The 11849-nt window shown below is 40.7% G+C and overlaps 1 protein-coding gene across 8 annotated transcripts in view; it reads left to right on the top strand.

Moving 5' to 3' along the window:
- Nucleotides 1-1657: 1657 nt before the first annotated feature.
- Nucleotides 1658-11849, top strand: part of NEUROD6 (neuronal differentiation 6) — a 32045-nt gene continuing 21853 nt past the window's right edge. The window contains exons 1-3 of one of the 8 annotated variants that reach the window (XM_025200569.1): nt 5515-5548; nt 7497-7602; nt 7723-7861. The gene's annotated coding sequence lies outside the window, so the exon portion shown is untranslated. Of the gene's footprint in view, nt 1956-5503; nt 5549-6635; nt 6659-7496; nt 7603-7722; nt 7862-11849 lie in introns of those variants that run through there. The other 7 variants (XM_025200574.1, XM_025200571.1, XM_025200570.1 and 4 more) reach the window with 7 other exon arrangements.

Raw genomic sequence — 11849 nt, 5'->3', positions numbered from 1 at the left:
CAGGATAGTACTTGTAAATACAAGAGTGAACAACTCTGCAGCAGTGAACACAGCTGGTTGGAGCATGAGTGTGCTTCAGTGCAGAAGTTGAATGCTGGCTAGCCCCACAATGATGCATCCTCATGTCCCAGCCAGGCCCTCTACAGTACACTGAGCTGCGGGGAGCAGCTTTGGGTGGGAAGGCTGTTGTTCCAACCCAGCTTCACATGCTGTGTTCCCTGGCATGTGTGCAGATGCGTGCCCAGCAAAAATGAACTCTGGAGTGATAAGCTCCAGAGTTTATTGCTGTGCATGAATAGGCACATGTAGACATGCCCCTTGTCTGTCACGTTTTAGATCAAACCACATTTACAGCCCAGCTCTATATCTCTGGCTAGGCTACAGAGTTGATTTATGAAATACATCTATAACAGTAATACTGTTGCATTGCTACTACCATAAAATGGGTGGCTGGTGCATTATTACAGAAGATTGAGCAAAGCAAAATTTTTACACATTTTAGTGAGGCCAGTTTGCTCCTCAAACACAAAATGCTAGGTAGGGATGCTGGATTGAGCTCAACATTGTGCTATTTTAAAATAGTATAATATACCTCATATTTCACTGTACAATAATCATTCACTGTGAATATTTACAACTAGTATCTACTATACAAATATTGAAAGTATGTACAGTACAATAACTTAAGATGCACTCATTTATTTTACCAATGGGATTCAATGAATTCTTAACTTCAAGGAGGAGAAGATGTGAGGAAATAGCATTCTATACTATCTAAAAATTCTCACTACAACTGATGCTAAGTGGTATCTTTGCTGGCTGTCTCAGAAGAGAAGTTTTGATTTGGACAGCACCTCTGTTAGCTAGGAATCTAGCTCATAAGATACCAAACAGCCATTAAATGGTTCTGGAACAACATCTGGCCACTGCCAGTCTGGCTTGGATAAAAACTAGCAGCCCAATGTCAAAAAGTTCTTTAGCCAATTGAGTTTGAATGTCTTCTTTCTCTCTTTCCTGAACAACTGCTGTGTTTGGTGCTATTGTTACAAAAAAACTTTGTAGCAATTTCCCTGACTTGGAAGTCCCCTGATTTATGCTGGTGCTGGCAGGGAGCTTTTGTATAGTGTTTCTTTTGGTCAGGAGGTACCCTTCTTGATCTGCCTTTTTAATTAGCATTTCCTTGACCCCACACAAGGCCCTGCAGTGGAATTCTTCTTCTTCCTGGGGTGTGGAAGACATCTGTTGCAGTGAGTGAGTGACTATAGTTGGTAGTGTTATTAATTTGACATTTTGATGAGTCTGTGTGTATGCCTGCGTATACCCAGAAGCTAGGAACTAACAGTACTGGCAGAGCCCTATCTCTGATCTTAGAGTTCTCTGTCTAGAGCTGGCGAGGTACCATGGAAAAGATTTGCTCAGTTTTATTTTATACGAAATAAATATTTTATTGTCTTGCTTTAGATGTTTATAGCATTGAAGAGCCACACAGGATATGTTAAACTAATAAGGTTTTTATTAAGGAGGTTTTCAAAGTACATACCGTTTTCAGCAGATCAGTACGCAAAGAGAGATAACAGAGTTATCTTCAAGTTACTTTCTCTGTTCCTCTTAAAGTTATCTAAATCTAACTGGGCAGTAATACAACACCTCTTCCTTGTAAAAAAGGAAGTTTGGAGATACCAGTGTCAGTGTTCCTGCCTAATAGCAGCATTAAAATGTTACAGTCTTTTCTCTCTTTGGGTTCAAATATCCTCCCAAATCTGGAGTGAATGTTGTTCCTTTTACATGATCTGGTACTCATGATTGGGCTGGTTGTACTTGTGTTGTTTCTTCTCTCTGCTCAGGGAGCAGTTCTTGTTGAGATCATAGTTACGCTTCTCCACACATCCTGATTCAGCATCCTAGGTGATATTGTCATCAGCAGGGATGACTACGTGAACAGGAGCACTCTTCAGGTAAAAGAGATTTCACCTAAATTGCCGTCTGTATTACTGTCACTTATTTCACCTAAATACTCTCTGGTTATATTACTTGTAAATGTGAGCTGTATTCTTTGTCTGGTACAATCACGGTACTGAGGTGCCACCAACCCCTCAGACTTTGCACTGTTACAATGAGGCTTCTTGTGCAAGTTTCTCCGTTCTGGGGTTTCATTGCAGTAAAACTTCTCTTTTCTTTTTCCATCCATTCCTTTCTATTTTATTTTGTCATGACTTGTAACTCTGTGCATGTAACCTCATTGAGAGTAAAGCCTCTGACTCCATAGGTAAGCTTGGCAGTTTTGTAATCCAAGATAAGCATCTGTACATGGTGTGTCAGGTAGTCCATTGGCTTATGGGTAACACAGGCCATGTATATGAAATGTAAATCTTTGAAATTCCTCAGATGTGAATTGTGTTCCAATAACTTGGGTTAGTTCTTTGCAAATACCAAATCTAGTGACTATTGCCTTTGTACATAACAGTTCTGGCTAAATGTTGCTTAGTTGAGTTACTTTTAAAAAATGACTGTAATAACCAATTGTCAGCAGGAAGTTCTTTCCTTTGTGTTTGAAAAACCCAATCACCAATTACCACTGTGCTCTGCTAGATCCAGTACAAATTAACATAGTTTCCTTTCAGTAATGTTTCTAGTACTTAGAACAAATCCAATGATTTCTGACCTTTTTTTGTTTGTTTGTTTATTCACTTTGGGCCAATAAAGTGTCTTTGGCCTGATTTTTGCATAGTACTATACCAGTCTCCTTCATGAATCTTTTTTTTTCAAAATCTCTGGACAAATTTTCTTTGGAATCACTGTGTTCTTCCTTTTCAGTAAATAGACTTGTGTTCACAGTCAACTCTGTTTTTTTAATCCCAAATGTCTCTACTAGCTGAGTGAATTTGTTTGGGGGAGGGGGTTCAGCCATCATGAAGTCATTGTTTCTTCTAAAAGATTCATGACATTAGAGGTCCCTGTTTAGCTAATTCTGCTTTATTTCTCTTTATTTGTAAGAGTGATGTTATTATGCAAGAGGCAAGGATTTCTTAGCATGAAATCTTTTATCAGAACAACTATGTAGTTAGGATAAAGTTAGACAAGCTTTCAAATAAAAGACAGTCTTCATCAGGTTTATCTGTAAACAGTGATCACATGTATCTATTCTTCAAAGACTTCCTCCTCTTTTGCATCTTTTCCTTCTACAAAATTTCATGTGGGAAAATCTGCCATAGGAATTTCTCTTTCTGATTTTTGAGTTCTAACTATGTAAGTTTTAGATGGTGCTCTAAAGTCTCGGTAGTCCAAATGCTAGACATCTGTTAAGAAAGTTCTGCGGGGAGCTGAGATCTGTTTCAACTGTGACGGTAGCCACACACATCCAGCATATATGGCAAGTAATTCTTTTTCTATTTGAACATAATTTTGCTATGTTGGCACCTATGTTTCTGATTCCTATATGACTGGCACATCTTCCTGTAACAATGCTGCTCCAGCTGCTGCTTGCAAATCATTAATGCATAGTCTAAGTGCTTGGGAACTTTTGAAAATTCCACTAGGCTCCTGTCCTTGTGTAGTAAAATAGTTGTGAAAAAAATCTGGTTCTAGGTCATATCTCAAAGCTGGACCTACAATTTGGATACCCGAGTCAGGTTGGCACTTGTGACAGTTTTAACTGACAAGATCAGTGCGTGAAACAATTTGCAGATGAATTTAGTAAAAACAAAATCTCCAAATTGACATTGAAAGAGGATGGAGCTAAACTGTTCTCAGTGGTGGTAGATGACGGAAGGAGGAACAATGGTCTCAAGTTGCAGCAAGGGAAGTTTAGGTTAAATATTAGGAAGAATTTTCTCACTAGGAAGGTAGTGAAACACAGGAACAGGTTACCCACAGATGTGGTGGAATCTCCATCCTTGGAGGTTTTTAAGACCCAGCTAGACCAAGCTTTGGCTGGGATGATCTAGTTGGGGTTGGTCCTGCTTTGAGCAGGGGGTTGGACTAGATGACCTCCTGAGGTCCCTTCCAACCCTAATTTTCTATGATTCTATGGCATATTTGCAAAAGATGGTCTTATCAAAAGACTTAATTGCCTTGAAATTCATGTAAAATTTAATCCTTCCATCCACTAGGCTCCTGTCCTTGTGTAGAAAACCCACGGTTAAATAGTTTGTTGCAAATATCATTCATTACATATTTTTTTACCTTAAATAATTTTTCTTGAATAAAGCTTTTTCACTATTGGGCCAGCTATCTACCTATTCAAATAATATCCCATAAGTGATGATCCAATCCTGTGAAAATCTAAAGTGCCTCCAATTCAGTTTCCCACTTAACTCAGGCACTTCCTATTACACCTAAAAAGTGGCTGTATTTCCTATTATGTCAATAGGAAGCCTAGTGCATCCCCAATATTTAGTCTTATTACACACTTGGGAGGTACCTAAGGACCTGCCAATAAGATGACTATACAGTGACTGACACTAAAATAGAAGCATGCAGTAAGGTGGTGATGCTCTTTTGTATCTAGCTCATGTATCTGGGAACTTGTGAACCCTTCTGAATTTCTGGTAGCTGCTCCCTTACTAGTTACCCATTTTATCCAATGACTATGCCATGAAAAATGCATAACAGCTAGGGAGCAAGCAAACAGGAGCTACACTCTATAGCCTAGTGTTCACGGATTGCAAGTGGGAAGGGGGAGTCCTGGATTCTGGTTCCTCCTCCCTACATGGCATGTTGCATTGCATAATCATACACTAAAATGGGGAGCTAGCATGGGGAGCTTAAAAGGGGACTAGAACTCACGGTTCCCTCCCTCCCTCCCAGGGCTCATGCATCCTTTCTAGTTTCCTTTTCCTTGCTTGCTGTCCAACCCTCTCTCTCTTTGCTGACTACTTTCTTTAAAAAGGGAAGAAGATGCCCTTGGTCCCAGAGGTGATTAAAGCACTGTACTGAGAAGAGGAGGACATGGATTTTACTTTCATTTTAGTGTCATATAGTCACTGTATTTAATCACAAATGCATGAGTAAGGAAGGAATTTATACAAAATACTTAGCATCTAGATATCATGGCAGCTGAGAGATACTAGATGAGCAGACGGATATATCTTCCCAGTATGCTCTCAAAACCCCATTTAAGGTACTGGAAGAATTGCAACTCCTCTTGTCATGTACATATACATACTGCTTGGTAAGTTCTGAAAAGCAGAAAAGAATACAAAGAAGAGATGCCCCCTTCTTAGGGTAAACTGATGCAAATAATGTTTATAGCACAAAAAGACAAGGTACCTAACAGATTCTTTCATGAAAACTATTGATCTTGACCATCTAGCATTAGCAAATAGGTAGACATTTTCAACAGGGTAAGGGGCAATGTTCTGATTCACTACACCAATAAGTCTAGAAAATCCCTTCAGTTCCCTCTCGATGTCAAAATCACAGATTCTGTTGCTGCCCTCCTGCTTCAAAAATATTACTGTTTAAGTAGCATTACTGGATTTCAGAAATGCAATGTCTCATTACAGGAGAAGAGCTAAGGGACATATTTATAGGACAAATGGATGAAAAGGTAATTAAAAAGGAAAAAAAAATTAGCAATCTCTGATGTCTAAGACAACATATTTGCACATCATCCATTCTTCTAACAAAAGACACGAGTGCGCATGCATGCACACACACACCCCTCTCACACATACACAGACACACGCACACACACACACGCGTGCACACACACACGCACACACACACACGCTCAAGCTTATTCTATCCTTTTTCGCCTCATCTGGCAGCCACTTTCCGGTCCAGCAGACACTAACATCTAATGAGTCAAACTTCCCATTTTCAGACTAATCAGTCGGCTGCACTAATTGCAAATGCAAATATGCAAATTTATATTAATTAATTACTCTGCTAATTAGTTCTGCGGTCTTTTTTGGGTAATAAATCATTGTGCAGTGGAAGGGAAACAAGTCCTGTCCCATTTCACTCCACATAAAAATTTAATGTACTCATTGAAGAAAATATATTTTAAAAAATCTATTCCGATCACTCTGCTTCTACTGATGAGTCCCCTACAGAAAGGTACAATTGTGAAAAGGCTTTCACATCTTCAGCAAATGCCATCACTAAGGTGCCTGTTAGCAATTTAATTATCACATTATGAGCTTCAGAAAAAGCCAGTTTGCTGTGCTGCAGGCTGCGAATCCAAGCTCAGTAGTTCACATATTTTGCAGCAAATGCTTCTTAATATATATATATAAAAGAGGGATATCTGAAGGAAAGCATTAAATTCACTCTACCTGACTGGACACTTACAAATTGCGATTGCATGTCAGGAAGCCGTCAATACTAAATCACAGATTTCCACCCCTTGGAGACTCACTAAATCCTAGGAGATGTACATTTGAATGGGATGTTGGGAAAGGGGAATGTAGGCAGTGGAGGAAGTTCTCAGGAAATGGAGTGGAGAGCTCTTCTCCCCATCCCTGATCTCATGTGAGTTCTGTTGTAGATGGGGACTTTTAGTTTTGCTTTTGATTTTGATGTAAATACCTACACTTTTCTTTATCTCCTCTCAGACTTACAGCCTCTCTCATAGTAAACATACTTATAAAATCTGTTTTTCCACAGCCTTTGATGACCTAGTAATGACTGTTCTTCCACTTCTTTTGATGACCTGGTGATGGTTCCCACAGTCTTTATTCACTCCTTCCTTCTTAGTATCTTAAATGTGTAGTGCTAGCTTCTAACACTGCTGTCACTCCCTTTAGTAGTGCCTGGTATTTTGTTTCTCCCTGCACTGTGCAAGATTTGTAAGTAATATAAGGTAGCATAATCCCACTGAAGCACTGAGCACAACTGATAGCAAAGCTTTCACTATACCTTTCGGAACCCTCTATGAAAAAAACAGTTGTTTTTACATGATGATGAGCTACATCAGCTAAGGATGTACCTCATCATCACATAATTCTGTGGTGAACAATTTCTCCTAATTAAATACATTCAGAAAAGGTTGCAAAAAGTGTGAGAAAAGATTCATCATCTTAATTCATATGAAAGAAAAATAAACTGATAAGGAATGGTGTCTTTCTGCAAGTAACAGAAGGGTTCCCCCCCCCCGCCCAATACTTATGTCCCATTCATTGGTACATACTGTTGTTTAAATACATTTGGGGGTTTTGGATAATGCAATTTGAGCTGCTATTGAGAAGCTTGATAATGGATGCTGGCTGCAAAGTAGAGTCAAAGAATCAACAATGCTCTATTTTTTTTATGTCTGGAAGAGTCAGACATCTGACATTTAAAATCACATCTGAAAAAAAGTGGGGAAAACATTAGCAAACATTTTGCTTTATGCTTTAAATTATGTAGTTTAAATTGAAACAATAAATGAGGTTTACAGGTAATTAAATTCCAAGCGCCTTTATCATGCTAGGTTTAACCAGAACTTGAGCTGTATATTTTTCTTGTAATTTATAACCTTGGAATAGGATTATTTTGTCTCCAACCCTGTCTAGCTAGTGTTATAAGGTGCTGCTGAACAGAATACCTTAAATCCTGTGCAGATTTTTAACTCCTGGGAAAGAAGAACTGGAGGACATATAGTCAACTGAGCAATTGAGGGTAAAAGTTGTTTTAACTTTTCTTTGTTTCAAATATTAATGTGCAGGCATGACCTGCTGCTTAAAATGATGCAAATGTAAATATTTATTTAAAGCAATACAATTTTGTGCACTTTCTCAGCTTAGAGAATCACAGGGGACCCAAACTGTTCGATGCCCTCACCCACAGTGATTTTTGCTTGTTATTAATAAATGTCTTTCTTTGCAAGCCTCCAACCTTGCAGAGGCTAACCTGTATGGAGTTGGACAACTATCCACAGGTAACTATTAAATAATTAATGGGTACTACATGGTGACAAGGCCTTGTACTGATTGTTGGAATGGCTTGTTAAAACATGAAATTCTAATAAGCATCTGAATATGAGATATTATTTGAAGAAAGGGGTGTCAAAGATCCAGCTTGCAGAGCAGTTTTACCCACCCCACAGGGCACCTGAATGGGCTACAAATTTGGGGACAGGCCAAGAGTGGGCCCAGGTACAGAGCCCTGTCAGAGATATGTGTTGGTGGGGATGGGACAAGTAATGACTGAGTGAACATGTAAAGCCAAGCAAGTTTGACACTCCTGGCTATAGACATTAGGCAAGGTCAGTTTAATCATTGACTTTTCCTGAAGCAGACATGGTCAACAAAAGTATCTTCTGTATTGTTTACAACATTTCCAAGACAGTGTTGATGTGTCCCAAGGATATTCATAGGATATTCTAGTCAGATAACATCAATGTGGCTTCAGAGTAAAAATAGTCAAAATGAAAGCATTTGACTTGACCACATTTGTGACCTTAAGGAACTAATCACTTGGGGTGCCTATACACAAGCAGGGAGGCTGCTCTGATGTACTGTAATTCCAGGGCATTAATGAAGTCTGCTGGAGTGTGCATTAATCAAGTCTGCTGGAGTGTGGCAATTACTGCACTCTAGCAGCCTCCCGTGTCTTGTGTATCAGCATTCCTGTGTTGAAAAATGGTGGCAGGGGTGCTTTATCTAAAGCTCTTACCATATGGAACAAGCTTTAGATAAAGTGCCCTCACTGTCATTTTGAAGTGGAAGGATGCCGATACATGAGACACTCCAGGCACTTTAATTAGAGTAGCTCTTGGAACTGCTCTCATTAAAGGCCTTCCCCACTCCCCATTCCTGGAGCACATGTATAAACATCCTTGTACAGGATTGTTGTTTATATAAAAGTTTGTTGTATGACCGTATTTTATGGCTAGGGACACAAGTTACACATAAACTGGTTTAAGTGATTGAAAACTGGTTTAAACCTGTAACAGAGTAGAAGTTCAGTGTACATAAACTAGATTAAAAATGGCTGAACCTGGTTTAAGATAAACCTGGATGGATGTAGCATCAGACTTAACTGATTTAGGTTAAACTGGTTTATGGAAATTCTGTCCCAGATCCTCTCCTGACTTAAGTTACCTTATAGTCCCCCAGTATCCCAGGATGCTTTTCAGCCCTGGGCTGTGCTGTCTGCTCCAGCAGAGCAGGGACAGCCCTTCCCCCACCCATCACAGAGCTATAGTAGGAAAGCATGCTTCCTACCTGTGCCTGTTAGCCCAGTGGGATGGCAAACAGGGGCACGGGCCCCCAGGCCTCCCTAGCCTGGGACTCCATAGCACATGGGCAGACTCCTCCCCACAGTGTTGGTCCAAGGGGTACACTTCCCCCCACCCCTCACCACCTCTCAGAGGCCAGCAGCTGGTGAGGGAGAAGCCCCTTCCCCCATGGAGGCTCCCATGAAGACCCCTGATAGGGGCCAATGCTGGGCCAGGGGGTGCATTTCCACCCCCCACCTCTTAGCAAGACCAGTGGCTGGCAAGGGGTTGGGGCTGGGGTTTTTCCAGCCAGCTCTCTGGGCTACAGGCAGGGATAAAGACTCCCTCACAGCAGCCCCCATGTAGACTTCTGCTGTGGTGGGTGCTGATGCCCAGTTGGGGGGTCCATTTCCCCCTCACCCCATCTTTCCCAACAGGATCACTGGGCTGAGGGTGAGAGAAAGGCCCTGCTGTGGGGGCTGCCTCCCCCCCTCCATGCTGTGCAGACCCTTGCTGGGGCAGGGCTGGTACTAGGTTGGGGGTGCATTCCTCCCCCTTTCCCCAATCACTCAGAAAGGCTGGCAAGGGGGATAGGGTTGTGGAGAGATTGTCTGCTGGCTCTCACCCTCCCTGCAGACTGGTAAGAGCTGGAAAATGGGGGATGACACAAGGAGCCGTATGTGTCTTATAGTAACTACGTCAACCAATTAATCAATGATAATTGTGGGATGAATACAAGTCATAGTTATTTCACTTTGGCCAGAGATCAGTAGAATAAGCTGGTTCAGCTGCAAAGTGATGTATCGAGAGAATTTATCAAAATTAAAGAATTTCTACACAGTGGGCACATCTATATGAGACACTACTGCACAGTCATTACTGCACATTTATTTAGTACTTGTATTAGTAAATAAATGCACAGTAACTGGAGTTACTGCCCAGTAGAGCTAGCGAACATTTTTTAAGTAATGTTACTGCTCAGTAGCCTAATAATACTATGCAGTACCATATTAGCACTGTCCCTACTATGACATGTTATTGCACAGTATTATTTGGCTACTGTGCAGTCAGGGTTTTGTGTAGATGCACCCAGTGGGTGAATCTACATGTGCAATTAATTCGAAGTAATAAAACTCTGGAGCAGTGTGAGCCAGAGTAAACTACTCCTGGGCACAGAATATACACATGTGCCTGGGACAGCAGTAATTTGAACCAGGGTGGAGCAGTTTACACCAGGGCTGTAAGCACAGGGTGTCAGCCCTGGGCTCCGGGTGGTGGTGCAGGGCAGAGGAGGGGCTGCCTGGGCACAAGGGTGCTAAAAATGCAGAGCCATGTGGCTAGGCAGCAGATAGGTGTCTGGCCCTCTGCTGGCTGGACTGACTGGGTGCAATTTATGCCCGCAGTCAGTGTCTACACATGCGTTTAATCGCACTTAATTATCCCGCCGTAAGCTAGTACTGTCCCTGAGAGTTTACTGCGACCTAATAGCATCACACGTGTAGATGGTGATGCTTTATTCCACAGATAATTAGTCTAGTCCACAAGTAACTGCACATGTAGACATGGCCAATAAGTAATAAGACAGTAGAACTAACTGTCTCAGGAAACTTTTGAGGCCAGGAACTTAACAAGATTGAAAAGGGAACTAGATATTTATACACATATCAAGAATAGTCAGTTATCATAACCAATGACAACCATATTTTTGGAAGGGATAGTAAACCTCATGCTTCAAGGCTTCAGTCAACATCTATTAGCAATTGGGAGGAGACCTAATATGGTGGTTTTTGTACCTCCTGTCTGGTACTAGCCACTGTCAGGAACAGAATGTAGAAGAAAATGGATCTCAGGTCTAATCAACCAGGGTAATTTCTGTTCCAAAATAGAGACCATGTCCTTAGACTCTACCTTCTCTCCTGGCAGTCATGGATTCTGACACTTGGTTTGTTCTCCAATATCTAGTCTGCTTAGAAGACCAAAGAGAGACAGGTGGTGTTTTATGTTAAACTAGAATTAATTAATATTGGTCATCCCTAGAAATAATCACATCTGCAATAGACAAAAGGATAATGAACAAGCTAAATTTAAAAGAAAAATTACATATAAAATCACTAGGGGGAAAAAAGATAACAGGCTAATGGTGGAGAAAAGGCACAAAAAACCCCTAAAGGCAAACAATAGAATGAATAAGTATGATTACTGCAAACCACCTAAGCAAAAAATAAAAATAATGATTAAAATAGCAGTAAAATGGAAAAATCATTTGTCTATATTGAAGCTCTAAGACCACAGCTCTTTGCCTTCAGGCAGTCCCAGAAGAAAGGGGCCATCTCGCCCAAATGGTGAGATATCTAGAGAGGCAAATTGTGGTTCATGTTCATCTCTGTAGCTCATTTTTCCCAAAAGAAATCATTTTCTATCTTTTCTTCACTGCCACCACATCCAACATAACTATACCACTGTAACTATACCAGCATAGCTGAAAGAGTTCAGATGCACTGCTGGGGTGCTTGTACACGTGACAATGTTATGATGTATATGTGACAAAAATTTCCTTTTGTGTGGCTTAATGGCATCACAAAGTACATGTATGCAAGTTTTGGGTTTTTTTAACAAGTTTGCATTGTTGCAAACTAAACAACATACCAATGTAGTATAGTTTACAATGTTGCAACTGAAAACATTGCAGCCATAAGTAAGCTCACCC

Source organism: Alligator sinensis, unplaced genomic scaffold (assembly GCF_000455745.1).
Source record: "Alligator sinensis unplaced genomic scaffold, ASM45574v1 scaffold86_1, whole genome shotgun sequence".
NCBI classification, from domain to species: domain Eukaryota; kingdom Metazoa; phylum Chordata; order Crocodylia; family Alligatoridae; genus Alligator; species Alligator sinensis.
The sequence above is the reverse complement of the archived record's forward strand: the minus strand, read 5'-3'. Positions and strand labels throughout refer to the sequence as shown.